The sequence below is a fragment of the Amblyomma mixtum genome, chromosome 3 (genome assembly GCF_055824585.1).
Source record: "Amblyomma mixtum isolate Tamu chromosome 3, ASM5582458v1, whole genome shotgun sequence".
In the NCBI taxonomy this organism is placed as follows: Eukaryota; Metazoa; Arthropoda; class Arachnida; order Ixodida; family Ixodidae; genus Amblyomma; species Amblyomma mixtum.
The window spans coordinates 94,482,351-94,500,902 of NC_143014.1; the positions used below are offsets into that span (position 1 = coordinate 94,482,351).

The 18,552-nt window shown below is 51.7% G+C and overlaps 1 protein-coding gene across 3 annotated transcripts in view; it reads left to right on the forward strand.

Annotated features, from left to right (window-relative positions):
- Mcr (macroglobulin complement-related) overlaps positions 1 to 18,552 on the forward strand; it is a 191,286-nt gene that overhangs the window by 40,922 nt on the left and 131,812 nt on the right. The window contains exon 1 of one of the 3 annotated variants that reach the window (XM_089580183.1): positions 5,745 to 6,031. The exons of the other annotated variants lie outside the window; for them this stretch is intronic. The gene's annotated coding sequence lies outside the window, so the exon portion shown is untranslated. Of the gene's footprint in view, positions 1 to 5,744; positions 6,032 to 18,552 lie in introns of those variants that run through there. 3 annotated transcript variants of the gene reach the window in all.

Sequence of the window (18,552 nt, forward strand, 5' to 3'; positions counted from 1 at the left end):
CTCGATCTTTGTCGTCCTTTTTTCTTTTTTTTACCGCGTCCGTTTTCCTCCTTGTTCGGAGAAAGATTCGAGCAGGGAAAAGATCCGGAGGCACGGTCGCCCCTTTGTCTCTGCCGGCATTGCCTGTGCAAGGACTCTGTGCATACTTCACGATGTCTCCTCGCTGCCCGCGGACTCCGGGGCGCATAAAGTGCGCCAGGCGTCACCGTACATCACGCGTCATGTAGTCTGGGGCGCACGCGTACCGAGATCTTTGCGCGCGTCAAAGGGGGACGCCCGGCTCCGTGTTTCCAAAGCGTGCTCCGTGCAGACGGGGACAGAGAACACACCGGCTACCGTCGAAATTAAACCGAAGATTTCCCATCCGATGCTCCCGCGTAGACAATTTTGTTTCCTTTCGGACTCAAATACTACAGTAATTACTGCGCCGTGCGCGTTGCTGCTTTTAGAAAAGCAAACGAATGAAGCGTTGAGAGGAAGAATGAAACAACAGTCATAACTTCGAGGGTTGGCGTGGTTGTCCTTTTAATCTGCCGGTTGTAGAGTCCCTGATTTGAGCGTCTCATTTTTAGAGTCATATGGTTCACTCATTTCGCTCGCTCTCCTGTTTGCCTTTGTCTCGCGGTCTGTGTGCTCGCCCGTTGCTAATCAGCTTATACTTGCCTAACCAGAGACTCACGGCGTATGCATGCCGGCTGATATGCTCGCGAGTATTCCACTACGCTGAGCATTATGCGGAGCGCCGTATTTTTTGCCTTTTATTCGTTGCTTTCTTTTTCCTTCTCCGGCCTTTGTATTTGCGGGGACAGCGCAGTGTTAAGAGGCACAGCGCGAGCACAAAGCCAGACAGTGCTTGCCGACGCAGGCCCCCGGAGAATTGCAGCCGCTCCGAGACGGGGCGCGCCGTTTCATTTCCCATTCGCGGGGTCTCGCTCATCGGCGGAAAAGAAGAAAAATGTGCGTTTTCTGTTGACGCGTCGGCCTGGCAGTGGCGTAGCTCAGTTGCGGTTCATCGGCACTTCGGGATAGACTGCGGGCAGGGCTGCCCGCGTTCCCCCGCCAAAGTGGCTCTCGTCAAGGCTGTTCGGTGAGGTACCCCCGCCGTGCGGGGTTTCGGCCTCTTCATTGTCCTCCATTGGCGAGAGGGCGGCGATTGAGACGCCAGTCGGGAGGGAGACGCCGCCTGGCGAGGAGACCACACGGCACGCTTGCGATGCAGCTAGAGCGCGTATCGGCGGCCGCGAGATGCGGGCGTGTTCTCGCCGAGTGTGCCATGACACCACCGCGCGGCGTCGGTGACAGGAAGAGGGATCCGATGCGCCGGCGTCTAGTTCGCCGCTGCAGGTCGGACGCTGCTTTCGCATCTTCTCGAACTGGCGTAGGCATTGGCTGAGAACCAAGAGGGCGTTGCGAGGTGGTTAATTGAAGTGCAGAGACTACGCAAACGAAGGAACGCGGATGGCGCCCTGGCATTTTCTTCGCTGCTGGCACAGAGACCCGCGTGTGCGTGGCGGATGACTGCTTGGGCGAAATCGAGTGAGACCCCGGCAACAGTGTTCAGCTGGAGGGAACACGAAGGGACGCAGACACGCGAGCCGCGGCTGCTTATCAACCGGCCGTGCTCGAGCGCTGCCTGACAGTCCCTAATTTGCGCAAGGTTAAAGGGAGGGTACTTAGAGCAAGAAAAAAAAAATACAGTCGATTTAGCTTACTTGGCGAAATGATAAGTATGTGTGCTAACACTTCGCGTTTCATTTCACTTTCGGTTCGAGGCTATAGGGTTTCAAGGTGAGGTTTCAGTCAAAGATCGACGAAGATTGGGCGCCTCAATGGTAGCGGACTATAATGTTCTGGGACCGCTTAACACACCTTAAAGGGACACTGAGGAGAAATTGAAGTTGGCTTGTATCAATAAATTACCCGCTCCTGATTACAAAAATGCCACTCATACTGACAGCAAAGCTCTTGTAACGTAGAAAAGAGCAAGAACCAAAATACAGGTATCGCCGCCACAGGCCAAACTCGCAAGTACAAGTGTGATGACGTCATAGGACAAGACAGTGTTGCTAGAACCAATGGTTCTAGCAACACTGGGACAGGAGAAGCCACCCAGGAATCACTGAGGCTGACAAACCAAGGTTGCGCGGTTGAATACTGAAGTAAGTTTTGTTTTGAAACCAATAGTGCGCTTTTGTCACACAAGGAAGACCGACAAAAGACAACCTGAATGTTGTGAGCGAAGAAAATCAATACTTAGCGGCGCCATAGGCGGCCAGATGAGTTTCGGTATATCGTGGCGCTTCGCGTCTATGCGTTCTGCATGCCCGCGTGGTTTTGACGCGCCTCGATTTACAAGCGCGGAACAGCGGAGGAACTCCAAGTGCAGCTCCAAATGCTAGTTAACTTTTGAAGGAGCCTGTTAAGGTTGGTCAGATGATCGCCACGGTCGATGAAAAACTATGATGGCACGATTTTCGGTGATCGTACAAGGCAGTTTGCAGTGTAAAGAGCACCTTGAGTCTTCGTACGCTTGCCCGGCGAAACGTTCCCGTTTGTGCCAGTCGACTTCGAACTACTTGACGCTCTGTGGGGCTGAGGTCGCTGAAGTGCAGCCCGAAGTTATTAGACACTTTTAGCATACCGTGTTTCCGTTACCGGTACATGAGTTCCGGGAGCCCGCGCGCAGCCAATGCATGCGCAAATCTCCTTGACGTCGCCAGATGGTGCCACGTACCCGGCAGCTACGCGCGCGCCTGCAGCATCGGGACCAATCAGCGCCTGCTCACCGGCGGCAGGCGGGCTCCCGGTACTCTGCTAACGGTAATAAGGTACACGGTATGCCAAAGGTGTCTATTTGCGAGAGCTTCGTTGACGACTTCGAGAACGGGATCCATATAACGCTAGCAAAACCGGTGCAAACGTAAACGAAGCGACGGTAGCGACGCCGCAATAGCCGATAGATGCCTTTAACGTGCGGCCGGCGGTAGCTTTCATTTCGGCTGCTGCTAGGCCGCACCGCTAGCCGCCAGAAATCACGGAGTCTGCGTTACGTCATGTGCCCGTCATGTTTCACGTCACTTAGTCCTGTTTGTCATAAGAGAGTCGCAAGTTTGAAACAGCGGCGGGAAAAAACTTTTTCAACTTCGAATCCAAATTTCTTAGAAATAAATGCATCTTTCGCTGCCGGCAAAAGTGGCAACAAAGCCATGAAATGCCGAACTATCGGATTTTGCTCTAAAAAAAATATTAATAGAGCTCTCCTCAGTGTCCCTTTAAGAGGGGACTGCGATAGCGGTGGGTTCTGGATCCATTCTGCACGTATGGAAGTTGACGAAGAATGCAATGCACAGCGCGAGAGAGTGGCAATTGAACAGGTGACGTGATCGGCTGCGGCGATAGCATATAGTGCTCTCGCGCAGTGGCCAGCGAAGCTGACCTGTTCGCTCCGCCGCGGTTTCTAAATCCAAGCGCGGCCATATTTATTTTATTCGTGCGAAAGCACTTCTAGCCGCACTCCCCGGATTTCAGCTGCGTATGTGTGAAGCCCGGTGAAGCGAAACCGAGGGAGAATGCCAGCACTGCGAAAGGCGAAAGTGCAGATTGGTGGTTTCTACTGCTGTGCTACGGTAAAGTGTTTTGGAATTTTAGGCGCGATTACCGCGCAGACAGAGAAGCGGTGGAGTAAAGGCAGGGAGGTTAACGGGAAGGTTGTGTTGTCTACCTTGCTCTGGGGGAGAGACGTGGGGGTGCGTAAAAGGGAAATAGACAGCGTAGACGTCGGGGGCACGGACGCGCACACCGCACACGAAACGCTTTTTTTTTTATTCGAGCTGTTTGCCATTAGGCATAATGAAAAAGGGAAAGAGACGCTTACACAGCGTGCTTTTCCGAAGTAGCCTCAACGCTGTGCGGCATATGGCGATTCCTTTTCTGCCACGTGGCGTTCTGGCGGTGTCCTTGCCTGATTTGGTCAGAATGAATCGAAAATCCTTATCATAGTCTGTGGCAGTTCCGGCCGAAAAAGGCAGTTGTCGCAAAAGTTGTTTTCGTCCTTCTATTATCGGCGAGACACGGCGCAGCACCATGTCTCGTGGGTGCCAGGAAGGCGAAAGAAGTGAATCAAACGTAGTCCCCACTCGTGTGTGTTCGTTCGCAGTGCTGTGAATTCTTGCGATCGGCGTTCGCGTCGCTCACAGTTCACACTTGTAACGCGTGCCCGTTCCTCTGAAACGCTACAACTACAGTGCCGAGTGGTCCCGTGTTTTCTCATTTGTGCGTTATTTCCGGCATTTCGTAATGACCGCTATTTCTGAAGTTTCGGTTTGAAAACTACGTTTTTGCGAGTGATTCCTGACGCAGTAACTTCTCTTACGAATACCATCTCTTGCTGACTCTGTGTTGACATACATAATACTAGAAGAACGTTTTTTAAGGGGACGAAAATTTTCATTGTGAATGGCCTTCAGTTCAGGTCCAGTTCAGTTCCGTTTATTTCAGTCAGTACGTACAATGGCTGACGAGAAAGAAAGAAAAGCCGCGCCCACGGAATGACAAAGCTCCCATCTCCCGTAGCGATTCGACACGGCGGTGGCAGATAACAGTAAAAACAAAAACAAGGAATACATGAATAACAAATTATGTACAATATCTTCATAATAGATCACCAGTATGGTCTCTGTACTGTTACACACAGGCAAAGGATAGCAGATTAATGACATCACGTGGGCACTTTGTATATTTTATGGTTGGTACTATTCATTGTTTCGTAGGAACATATTTCTGATACTGTTGTATGAAACGGAGAGAATGGATGGATTAGTGAAATTATCTGTTCAGGAATGACGCTAATGCATATCTTAGTGTTTGAAGCCCGTAATTTGTGCGTGGACAAGGTACATACCAGTATTCATAGTGTCTTGTATTATGGAGAACGGTATTTTCTCGCAGATTAGCAAGGGCAGTTAAAAATGTAGTGCCACTGTGTAGTTGAGATTTATACAGCTGAATCACACGATACTCAAGGCGAGATATCGTCCTGGATAAGGGTCAGTATAATCTATCCTGTCGTGAGAAGAAGAAAAAGAGCGAAAGAAGCCACGTGCATTTAATATCGCAGACGCATTAACTCGTCGAACGCAGAATCCCAACAGCCAAAGCAGATACCAAGACTAGGTCCCTATGGCAGCTTCTTGCTGAATTGACCGCGTCAAGCCACGGCTTGACCGGGCGCATTTTTTCTTTTTTCGTACGGCCAATGTTGAACACATGTTGGATGATCAGCCTGCCTCCGTGATTGTTCAACCCTTTTCGTAATTAAAATCAGTAAGGCCCCCTCGGGGCTGCTCAATACGACCGTGACGATGTGACACGATTCGTTTGCCAAACAAATCACGCACTGCAAACCAATGCCGAACTGCAGCTTTGCGAATCCTGCTCGACTAGGATTCGTACACGGCTTGACAGCCATTGAGACTGCTCGCTCGACAGCGGCATTTCACGGGCAGTGTATGTTTGGGCAGTAACCGTCGTTTCATGGAGCGTCCGGAGCAGGAAGTCTGAAGCCTTGCGGAAACGCGGGTTCTCCTGTCGGGAAGAGAGCGGGCGAGAGGCGCAACTGTGGATCGTGCTGCGGCGCGAAAGGGCTGCGCGGGAGGAGACTACTCCCGCTGCTCTTCGCGGACGGCGCCCCAGATGGCGCGCCGGGGCCTCTGGCGGCGCGGAGGGGCAGACGCCGGGCGGCGCGTGCCGCCAGCTGTGCCGCCCTTCCCCACGGCGTCGGTCGGCGGCCCGCGTTGTCGGTCTCGGCGCGCGCGGGAAAGACGAGCGCTCGCTCGCGACGGCGACTTGACGGCCCGCTACCGGTTGCCGATTGCCTCTGCAGGCGGCCGGGGCCGCGGATGCCGGCTCTGGGCCCCGGCGCCACGCGCTGACCCTCGCGCTTTTCGGCTGCCAGCGGCTGCGCGGCCTTCCACGTGCCTGGCGGACTCCGCCAGCCCGCGTCATGCTCGCACCGTGAGCCTGATCAGCTGAGGTGAGTTGCCCCGCCGATGACCTCGATTCGAAGCGACGTCCGTCGACGACGCCTCGAGTCGAAGAACGAGCGGTGCGGCTACGCGAAGCAGCAGTAGCTCGCCGCTCCATTCGGTCCACCTGTCAGGACACGCGAACCCCTTTTTCTGCTAGTGTCGTTTTCACGCCGAATGCAGTCGCGGCACGGTTTGCCGTGATGCGACTCGTTTCGCCCTTAGCACTCGCTGGGCAGTGTATGCCTTGAGCTGTCGTAGGATCGTTTGCCGCGCTGTTTTTGTTCGGGTGCCTGCGCGCTGATATCCGCTGAATACCATAGTTGCACGTTTTGTACGCGCAGTTTCCTTATGCATCCTTTTGTCGGTGGGTATGCACTGGAATCTCTTCAGTGCGTATTTCCGCTTGGCCGAACTTTTGTCATCTGGTTCCCGATATCTGATGTATATCCCGGTGACTATTACCAACCAATTTGGCTGCATGATCTCCTGTAAAAGCGGTGACTATTACCAACCAATTTGGCTGCATGATCTCCTGTAAAAGCGGTGACTATTACCAACCAATTTGGCTGCATGATCTCCTGTAAAAGCGGTGACTATTACCAACCAATTTGGCTGCATGATCTCCTGTAAAAGCTTGCTTCTTCTCTATCTTGTCCCCACCCCAGTCTTTGCGAGTGGTTGAACCCCGTCCTCAACGCGCAGTCCCGGTAGCAACGTGAGCCACCGCCTCGTTGTCCTGGCCGACTTCCGTATACCCTATACCTCAGTGTGGGTTTGGCCCGCAGGTATGAGCGTCATCTTGTACCTGCCTACTTCATTGCCTATGGCGCGCCTCGCAGCAAGCCTCTCCTCGGGTGGACAACAGACAGGCAGTAGCACCCCCCCCCCCCCCCCCCTCTTTCCATTTCGGAAACGCGCAGCTAGCGGCTGTGAGGCGTGTGGCAGCCAGAGCTTACTGACGGGGAGGCTCGTGGCACGTCTGTCCGGCTGTTGCAGACGGCTCGGCGCGCCACATGTGCTGCGTGTAGCGTTGGACAGATTGTTCGATATTGCGCGTGACACTGTTTTAGAGGCGTTTGAGCGGGGTGCAGGACCGCTGTGAAACACCGCGTTGTTTTGGAGCGAATTTCCTTTTTTTTTTTTTAGCATATCATGGGTTCAAGCGATGTAAGCAAGCTTATTTCGTATACCTCTGCGCTGTCGTAGCCCTTCTTTCTTGTTTCTTGTTTGCCTCTCACACGTAGCTGGGAAATAGTAAACCTGTCCTGGTACACTTTCAGAGCTGACCAAAAAGGAGGCCCTGAACACGCTGTCTGGCTGGATTGCGGCTCACTTTTTGTTCGTCTCGCTCACCGCCGTCCTCACTCGAGATCGGCGGGAGCACACCTTTCAGCGCGGTTAAATGAAGGCTCGGAGCGCGCAGCGTCTGCTCGACATAGCCAGAAGTTGTTTTTTTCCGTTTGGAGCTCCTGTGTTGTGCTTGTTACAGTTTGCAGTTGCGTAAGCGACTGATCACGTCATTTGGGCTGAGCGTTCCAGCAGCGACTGCCCTTTTGCCCTCTCGAGATGTATCCGATGCCGATGTATTATTTCCTCTCGCAGGCTAATCACACAGCGCGCTAGCGTGACGAGCGGTGCTTTACTATTCTTCAAAAGGAACTGGGTTCGATCCTCAGTGCCGCCGGGTACCCACCGGTGATACAATCAGTACAAGCTTTCCCCTGCCCGGTGCTCGACTTCAGGGTGAAATGCTTGGGAAATGGGTCTTCGACCCCACCTTGAGCAGAAGAAAAACACCTTGTGCCAGGGCACTCTTTGGCCGCAGATGCCCTTGCGCCATACAAATTCATCATCATTCTTCAAAACCGCAACGTGTGCTCGAAGAGAAAGAACAGAAGTGATGACAGACAGCTTTGCCCTTAGCCAGGTGTTGCTGTCAGTTAGGGAAGAGTGAATGCATTTGTCGACAAAACGCATCCTTTCCGTGTTTGGAGGGAACAGTTTAGCAGTAAATTTAAGCACCAGTTCATGGGAAAGCTTAGAAAAACCGGTGGGTACCCGGCCGGCGGCAGTGGGGATCGAACCCCGCGCCTCCCGCATGCGCAGCGGTGGTTCTAAACCACATTTCACTTGAAGTTGTTTGTAATTTTGATAGCATTTTTGTATTATCAGCTGATTAAGTCCCCTTACGACCGAAGAACGGAAACTTTGGGCGCGTTGATTCGTACTTGACGTAATCGCAGCAGCTCAAAACGACGGCGGACGAAAAAAGGCCAGACAGTATACGGCGCTGCGGTCTTCTGTCGGCACAGTTATGCCAGGTTAACTTATGAAGTTAGTCTTGGCAGTGTTGAGCTCATAGGTGACGAAATCCACGACTTAGACACCGCTCTGAAATTGTTCTGTCATCAAGAGGCCGGGAAATTGCAAAAAAACACTCGTCATTTTTCAGCCCTTGTAAAAAAAGCCTGTAGACAGTCTGTAGACTTCATATAGACTCTATTGCCTTCCAATGATATAGCTTTTTGTCTATTCATAGTCTATAGACTGTCTATAGATAAAAGCTACTAAAAGTGTATGGCCATAAATCTGTAGACTGTTCTCTAGTATTTGTTTATAGAGAGTCTATAGACTTTATAGACTCTCTATGGATACTCTATAGACTGTCTAAAAAATTTTTGTATGGGAGGTGGGATATTTGGTCTGTGGTTTCCATGGGTGGCCAACCGCAGACCATTTCTTTGTGTTTTTGACGCCACCCGTCCCCGAACAAGGGGGTATGTGGCCTCAGAAACAGAATATAGTCGTGCCCCGTTAATACGACCCGCGTGACTATGGGCGGCTCGAAATGTGAAGTTTTTCTGGGGTCCAAACTTCAATGTATTTACGTCTCGTTAATGCGGACACTCGTCGTCTGGACAATGAATAGGTGAAAGCACTCTGAGCCCATTGGGGTCCGTGTATTTTTGTGTCGCGTTAATATGGACAACGATGAGAACAAAATTTCAACTGCCCCAACCAAATCTTTCCTTTGCGGTGGTGGTGCATATGCAGCGCAAGGCACAACGACAGAGGAACAGAAGCAGTGTGACATACATGGGCAAACGCCCGCATTCTGAGAGCAGGACAGGAGTGGAACGCAGTGGGGAAGTTGTAATTCTTTTTGAATGTGCTTTCAGGCTTTACAATTTCAAGGTGCCCTCTCACGCGCCTTACCAATTGCCGTATTGCTCGAATAGTTGTGAAGAAAAGTCTCTGCAGCTTGTGCTACCTTGAAAGCCACATTCAGCAGCTCCCTGTCGACTGGGTACGTAATATGTACTACCAGGTCGTAGGATGTGAGCAGTTGGCGATATGTGATCACGCCAGTGGACGACATCACGCGTCTCATAGAATACTCAGGCGCTCAAAACTGAACCACATTGGTTTGGAGATAATGGCGGTTAGGATAATACACTTGAAGCTCCCAAGATTTTGTCTAGTTTCCCTTGCGGTGTCCACCACTATGGACGTAAGTAGATCTAGCTGACCATAACTCTTTCCTGAGAATTGTTTTTTTTTTCGTCACGATTCGTTATTACCGACGACTCGCTTATAGACAGCTGTGCACGGGAACTAAGTTTCCTTATTAACGAGACTCGGCTGTATTTATTGTGGGCTAAAAAACCTAACGTAAAACGACATTTTCTTGAGCATGGAAAGAAGTCCAGCGCGCGCTAAAATAACCTGCGCCGACGGAGACGAGTTCTTTGTGCAAGCAACTGCGAATTAAAACCGCTAACATGTACAAACTGCGCATGTCTGAAATGTACTCGCTGAAAAGGAATATAGGCTTAGTTATAGTTTATTAACCCCCATCAAAAAAAAAAAAATTGCATCCTCATAATTTTGGCGCCATTTTGCTGCCCCCCCCCCAAAAAAAAAAAAAAAGTCAGGTCACAGAAAATTTAGAAATCGCAAAATCTTTCACGGTCGAAACTGCACAGAAGGGATCTCTTAGATAATGCAGTATTATGTGTTCCATGAGCAGATATATCACTCACAGAACGCTCACTTATGCTGTACAAACCGGATAGGTCTCGTGGTAGATGTCAGCGTCATAATAGAAACTGATCGTGGCGGGCTGCCACCTTCTGTTTTTCTTTCTCTGCCTGCTCCGCGTCGCTGTTTCGATCGAGCAGCAGCATTTCGGGTGGTTTCTTGTTTCTCTTCGCGCGATGCCTGCACGATCGGTGGCACACGCATGAAGCAGCCCTTCCTGGAGCTTCCAGCGCGCGTACCCTTAAATGAAGGGACCCCGTGTGGCGCTGTGCCCGATCGCTGGATGCCGTTTCCTCTTCTGCGGACTGTCCCTCTCTTCTCGTCGTTGCACCTGCAGCGTGCAACGCTGCTGTTGCTTGGCAAATAGTTATGTAATTTAATGTAATATAATGTAAGTTAATGTAATTTCGTGGTGACGTGCGCTCGTGAACGCGCCCTGTCTCGTTCGTAACGATACCGGCCGTTATAGGGTTGCAACAGGGGTATGCAGAGGGGTAACGAAACCGGCCAGTAGCGGCCATTACTGTGTGACAGAACAGATGAGAGAGAAAAAAAAAGGTGCAGGTGATTAGAAAAAAAAATCAAGAATGCAGGGAATAGCAGAGAAGGATGTTTGAGCGCCCCTTAAATTTCGTTTCATTAATTTTCACTTTCAGTCCTCAATCGCAAAAGCATTTTGAAAGGGCTGAGAGGGATGAAACTGCTCGAATGCTAAAAAGATAACAGAAAAATGAACGATGCAGAGGTGAACGCGAGCATAGCGCAGAAAGTGGTGCGCCGAAGAGATCTTGATCTACGATCAGTACGATGTCTGGCGTTAAAGGCTACGCACAAAACTACCTGGTGGTATGGAGAAATAGCATCATTGTCGACTACAATCGATTTATGAGTATGTGATGCGTAAAACGGGCTAGTGATGAAAGTTGGATTAGGGTTTGTGGCGGAAACTTTTCTGAAACTAGCAAAGCTGAGGTATACACAGTGCCACATGGGTCCACACATTACGAGCATGTGGTGTCGAGGAATATAAACGTGACTGTCAGCTACCGCTCTTCGTGGGATGGAGCGATGAAGGGACGAGTGATGGACTTTGATTCAGAGCGATTAGTGGGAAATTTTTCAAAACAAGCACAGCTGAGGTTTTTTGTTGTTTTTTTCTCGTTGAGGGAAGCAATGAGGAAAAGTTGCAGTTCGTGAGTGCATGGTACTTCCATGATTGTAAATAAGAAGGGATTGCTTAGAGTTGATTTGCTGCGTTTCTAATGATGACTTTACTGTGAAAGGTTGGAGTGCTAGAGGTAAAAAGTGTATTCTAACTTATAGGTGGGACTAATGTTTTATCTGATGATGATGATAGTGAATTTTTGTGGCGAAAGGGTGTATGTTTTATTTAGGAAGAAAGTTAAAGAAGCATGTGCATCACAACTTGGAGCGCTGGTGTCCAACGTTGCAATAAGCGTCGTTAAAACGCAGGCGAATGAAGCAGTTCCAAGTTCAGAGTAAGGCTTAGAGTAGGGGTGTGCGAATATATCGAATATTCGAAATTGTAAATACGAATCGGTTCATATCTGTGTTCGAGAAATTGACATTCGAGAATTTTAGAATATTCGCTAGCGATCATATACCGCGACGACTTTCGTAAATTCGACCATGGCGAAACCACAATATCCCGGCTGATTATCCGATGATCGAGTTTTAAAGCGCCAGGAAAACCATGCAAATGCTTCCCCTTCGCTTTCTTCTCCGACGTTTATCGCATGGACCCATCGCATTCGGACGCTGCTAGTGTTGACCGCGTGCGACATTTCGCATTTGGGCTTTCCTGCATATGACACCTGATGTGAACACGACGGCTGACCACTTGCTTCGCACAATAATAACGAGAAATCGCGCTGGTGATAATGTGTAAACTCCCACACCTGTGGCATTCGTCCTGTTGCCTCTCCTCTCCTAGCTCTCCTATCTCCTAGCCTTCCACTCATAACTCTCCCAGCGTGAGGTCCGCCATTTCGTTTGGTCAAATATGATATGCGGGAAATCCCACTTGCAGAACTTTGCATGAGGCTCCTCAAGCAGCCAGTCGAGGGCTCAGAACAGAGCAAGCGATCGGGTAATAATCCCGCCTGTTGCACTGTGCATTGTAACCCGCGCACCTCTTTAACGGCGACCGTGACGACAGGATGAGGGCACCTGTCGCCAGGCCAAAAAATAGCCTGGCCGCTTAGTTTCGGTTTCTGAGCGTCACCGCTTGCCGGCGGCGACGGCTGCTGTCGTCCGAACCCAGCTCCGCGCCGGTGTCGGACGCCAATTGACGAATAAGCTAGTCATCATGTTATTTTTAGCTGCTAGTCATGTCTCATTTCGTGGATTTCATTTTGCACAACCGCGTTGCTGGTTCCATGCTGTTATGCTGTCTAATCAAGTGGTGTACATTTTTGCGCACATCATGTCTTTTTTTGTGTGTGTGGTGCTTATTCAATTTAGTTTTTATTTCAGTTGGAAAGATCATACACTATTAAAAAAATCTAACAAAGATAGGGCAACAACATTTGCCTTTTTATCTTTTCCTGAAATGTTTTTTTTTAATGAATAGATTCGATATTCGAAGCCATTTTTCTTTGTTCATATTCGTATTCAATTCGTGTTCGAAAATTTCGCTATTAGCACATCCTTAGTTTACGGTCAATTGCTACTGAGTATCTTTATGTGGTGGTGTCAACGCCGTGGACAACAGGCGAGCAGTCTCACGTGGCAGTGAAACGAACTGTTTATTGGGCTGACTTGCGCCGCTACAGAATTGAACAAGTCCGCGTCCGCGATAACAACATGGTTTGAAGCTGTCAAAGAACTTTCAATGTAAAGGGCGAAAAGCAACAACAGTCTAGACTTACGTGGAAGCAGTTGTGCGTGACTGCTATCATTCCAGATAGATATCGTCGCATCTTGCATCACAAAACAAAGTAATAAAGCCGCGCGTCGACGGCTTCGAGCACCAACAAGCAAGCACAGAAGCAAACGTTACAGCCCTTCGCGGCAGTGTAGTGTCGGGCGCCAAATTGGCACCGTACAAAAAGCAACAGTAGCCGAATGGTGTCGTTACGAAACAGGCGCATTGCATTGCAGTGGTTAACGTTTATATTTATCGACTGTCAGCTGATTCAACCCGTCAGGCCCGCGACTGCATTTAGCCTGTTTGCGAAAATCACTGGCTGGCGCGCACATGTCGTACTTCTCGTGCTGCGCTTATGGTAATGCGGTGTTGGCAACTTTGCTCCCGTTGTCGTTAAGCCGAGCGCATCCCTTCTGCGGGGCGTGGAAGCGGCCTCGCCAGGCGATGCGGCAGCGGGGTCCGTCGGGGCTCCCTCGGGCCTGCCGCTGGTGTTCACGCGGCCGAGGATGCGGCGGCTGCCGCGGGCGTCGCCGGGCTTGCCGTACAATCCGTCTCCGGACAAACGGCGCTTTAATTCGCGCCCACTGCTAGTAGGCGGCAGCGGGAGGAATGGGACGGGGGGTTGCAGCAATGAAGCGGTCATTACGATGCACGCAGAAAGGAGGTCGTTAGCGCTATCTTAGCGGGGCCGCACGATCAGACCGCCTTTCTCTCGGCCGCCTCCCCCACCTTCTTCTTTCACCTTTCTCCCGCGCCGGCGTTTATTTTGTGCGTGCGCATCGCCAAACTGTCTCCCCTCTCTCCCTTTGCGCGGCGGAGAAGAAGTGCCGTTCTGTCCCCATCTCCAGGGTTGGGGAGGAGGAAACCGATAGCTACTTCATCGCTGTGGGGCGGCGTAGTGAAAAGGAAAGAAGGGAACAGCCCTCAACTAACTTGATGATATCGCGGGAAAAGTTTTGTCGAAAGGCGAGAGTAAGTGCAGGCGTCCATTATTTGACCGTTTCTGCGAATGTATATCTCCTTTTCTTGCCGGCGCTCGGCCGTTTTGCGTGCTGATTCTTCCTGTCTGTCTGCCTCTCTTTTTTTTTTATTTATTTATCTCCGGCTTCTCGCTTAGTACTCGACCGAGGCGGTGAGGAGGAACCTTCGACGTCCATTTGCAAGATTAAAAGGAATTGATCTCTGGAGTTCTTTACATTTCGGGTGACCCCTTAGGCTAGCGCCGCCGCGTAGCCTCCTCCCGGAGTTTAATTCCTCGTCCTCCTTTTCCTTCCCCTGGGCGCCCCCTCGATCTCCGTTTAAGCGATCTCCTCTTCTGGCTCGCTCTTTAGTCGCCGGTGGTCGTTTGTTATTATTTCTCTGCAGCAGCAGCAGCACGGTTGCCCAAACACGGTGCCCGGAGATATCTTGGTCTCTTATTTAGCGCCGCGGTATAATGCTGCCCCTGCGGCTGGCCCATCCGAAGGGAAAGGTTGCCTCTAATGGTGCTCCTTGGGCTTCCCATTTTGGACATTGTCGTGCGCGATGTCCGCCGGCGACCGAGAGACCTCGGCTCCCTCCCTCTCGGACCCCGCGACCTTCGAGACGGCTATCGTCCATCGAGCATGTCTCACCGCCGGGCTTGTGCTATTCAGAATATCCCGGAGGCCGGTGTCGCCGCTTAGCTGCTTCCGTTGGATGCACCTTTGCCGAAACATGACAGCGAGTGAAGGAACGGAGGCTGCTGTGTCCATATTGCGAGCGCTTGGCAGTATAAATTGCAATGGTCGGGAATTTTGTTGGCGCGTTCTCGGGGGCCTCACTGAGTGCCGCGTAGTCCATTCGGCTTTCGAGCTGTTCAAGAAACGGATAGAAGTTGAGAGAAAAATAAAATTTTATTGTAAAAAAAAAAAAAAAAAACGTTGGACGAGTCAGGTTATAGCGGACTCCTTAGTTCAGGACTCCCATGGCTGGCGCTGATGTCTGGACCCGTCGGATGGTCTGACGTTGGTCCTCCAGGCCATTGCTGGGCAGGGCTGCTTCCCATCGCTCGTACGATGTCTGCGATGTTCTCACGCAACTGCACGAAATGTGGAATAGCGGGGGTTGTTGGGATACAGATGGCGTGGTCGGGCCGCGGAGAAGGGGCGAGGTAGTCGGATACGTGGTTATGAGGAAGACGAAGGAAACTTTATGCAACTATTTACATTATGTACACGTAAGGAGCAGCTGAGAGTGTCTCTCAGCAAAAGGGAACATCTTAGGAGAAGGGAGTCTCTGTGAGAGGGAGCTTCTCGGCCGCACTGGCTGCCGAGTTTCATAGGGTTTTCCTTCCCTTTTAATCCCTATAGATGGAGGCCGGGCCTGCCAAGGAAGGCGCGTGCTGAAAAGTTCACTTTGACACTCGCACTTTGTTCTTCATCAGAGTACGGCCGCAAGTCCAAGGCCACGCACAAGGCCGCGCGGGGTAGGGAAACCGCTCGCCGGGAACTTCTCCTTTGACGACGGATGCCGCGGCCAAACAGGGTGACTGGACTCAGCTGACCCCCGGGTCCTCTCTTGAAGGTCCATTACGACTGGCCTTGGTAACTATCTTTGTCGTGCAGATTAGGGTGCACTGGCAGAGCTGCGCTGGCTCCTTTCAGGGGAGGCTTGCTGTCGCCGCTGCCGTGGCGACGGCGGACAAGAGTTCCTGTTTTAATCCACTTAGGCTGGAGGGCTTCCCGGGCAAAACAGGGCATAACCGCTGCACCAGGGACAGGTGGGGGTATTTGGAAGGGTGCATGGGGCTGTACAAGTACATGATAGGGAAGGTGTTGGTCAGTATTCGCCTCCAGAATGTGGCTTCGTATGTGGTGAGGCACGGGTAAGGATCCGCTCTGTTTGTTAGCTTGTTAGTTAGACCGTTTGCAGTCTCATTGCCTTCAAACCCTCCATGTTCCGGGGTCAACGAAATGCTGTCGGAGCAGTGTTGAGTTGGTGAAAGGCCCGCCGTCCTTTTTCGCAACTTGTCCTATCGTATATATGATACTGACCGGCTTGCTTCGAATCAGGCATTATATGGGCGGATTTGTCCGCAAGATCACAATGCTTTGTGGCGAGTGCAATGGCGGTGGATTCCGCCGCGGCTGGATCCTCAGCCCGGAGTGAAGCACTCGTCAGTAGTTGCTAGTTGTGGTCGGGCGCGACCGCGACGTAGATGCTGGGTTCAAGGTATGCTGCAACATCTACTTAGACTACTTCGTGATCTGACTTTAGGCGCCGGCGTAGACGAGCGACCCTAGCAGCGCTTCTGCCTTTGTGGATTTTTGGATGCATGTGATTGCGAGCGGAGCCACTGTGATCTGTCCTTTTATGTTCGCAGGAAGGGAAGTGTTTCGTCGAAGATCTTGTTTGTCTCCTGGAGCGCCGATACTTTGAAGAATGGCTCTTACGGTGGTCTGTTGCAGTCGAGCCGTCTGCGATGCTATGACCGCGTCTCTGATAACATCGAAACAGAGACATAATGGCCTGCGCTGATGGATGAGAATCGGGCTGCACTGGCGTTGTTTTCTGCGGTTCCATAGACTGCTTCTTTGAGCATTTCGTGTACAGAAGGTTCACAGGGACGCCTGATTACATTGTGCCGGCCACGCGATAGCGTTAAAAGCTGTTGACGCTTTTGCAGGAAATGACGTCACTCCCCATCTGGTGGCGTGACTTCCTTCCAGCCAGTGGGCGAATTTTATGACCGACGACTCATTCCCCCCATGCGCCTTTTAATGCTGTCACAGTGAAACTGTTTTCTAACGTTGAATCTTAACGAACTTTGATTAAGGGTAGAATGTGAGAAACCAGTATACCTATAGCCGGCGTCGTGCTCGTCGAGTGTGCGTGCGTGCGCGTTCTCGTGTTGCCTTTTAACTACGTGATCTGTCAATGTCGCGTTGGCGCTGATTGGGCGCTGCATTCTTGTTTGAACCTTCTTGGCACTGCTACATTGTCACTGCTACCTAAATATGTCTGGTATGACGTCATGCGAGCGCTCCTGGTACGTTTCCAGCCGCGTGAAACGCAGACGGGCGCGGCTGTGGTAGCGGCAGTGCTCGGCTCTATCTCCAGGAAAATCGACGCTGGCCTCCGATCTAAACTGGTTACACGCCTCGCTCAGATCCAACACGCGACGGCGTACGCGTATTCAATTGCGAGATTGGCTCTCCGTGCGTCAGCGCGCGGGGATCTCGCGCGCGATCTCGTGTATCTTCTCTCTGCTCCTATAAAGGCTAAAAACGAGACAACGGCAACGATGGCGGTGCGTGCGGAAAAAAAAAATTAATTCTCGCGCCCGTCCTGGGCCCAGCTATAGAGTGGGGGCTATATGGCGGAGGCGCGGGGGTGTTAATTAAATTTCACTTCGATCTGATCACGCCTCGTCGCGGATCGTCGATTTTGCGGGGCTCGTCGACCCGCTCGAGTGTTTCCAGCCTCACTGACGCGTTATCATCACAAGTGCCGGAGGCGCGACTTACCGTGCTTTTCATTGTTGGGAGAGCACGGCGGCTAATGTGTGTATGGGCGCGTTTCAGCTCATTCATGGCTAGTCTTCGGCGGGTGGATGCTTGTCCGTACCGCCGTTGCGCGAGTTTTGAGGGGTGCAGCATTGAGCACGGATGTTTCGCTTTCTCCTGAAGTTACCTCACCGTCACTTCTTTGCCTTATTGTTCCAGTGCACGGAGCCAACTCGACGGCGAAAAAGCCCCGTCACAAGCTGACCGCGGGTGCTTTAGTGCCGCGCTTCTTTCGAAGGGGCGTGCTCCCTTCAGTCCTCCGCTGCCTTTCGTGGCGCCTATTTGTGTCAGCTTAGCCCCTGTTGCGTCACTGAGGGTGAAATGGCATCTTTCTTGCCCGAGCAGGCAAGGAAGCGCGTACGGGAGCGCATCTTCGAAGCGACGCATGATTACGCGCAGCCTGACGGCGATTAAGGTTCGGCGCCAGATAGGAGCATTACTCGTGCTCAAGTGGTCGTGATACGTCGCGGCACGCGACCAAAATCCAGAAAGTATCTGTCGTGTCCGGTCGCTGTGTTGAATGCAGCGAAAGACGCACACGGTATTTTAAGACTTCGTTTATTTAAAGCCGATGAGGGTGCGACCAGCGTCGACCGAGGCAGGAGCCGAACTGGCCGCCCGAAGAAAGGAGGGAGCGGACAGCGTCCACGGGAGGGAGTGGCTTCCCAGAACAGGAGGAGGGTGCGGGGGCGCACCGTGGGGGGGAATCTGGCGACAGCGTGCGACGAAGGGCAAGTAGTCGTTAGGAGGAGGATGCGAGTGGTCGTTAGGAGGAGGGTGCGGGGGCGCACACACACAAAAGCGATAAGGGGACACAACACTTCCTTCCCCCTTAGAAAGTTGCCTGGTATCGTGCAGGGGGTCGGCGCTCACGCGTGGAGGCGCGCTGGCTTTGTGCGCTCGGGGGAGAAACACTTGTAGGCTGGCTGTTGTTCGCTGTGTCTCCTAGGTCTGTCCTGGGCGAAGTCTCTTCTTCCGGGAAGAGGTGCCAGGCTATGTGGGAAGATGGTGCACGTGTTCTCTCCGCTGGCGGACAGCTCTCAGACGGCGTCGTAAATCTACGCAGCTG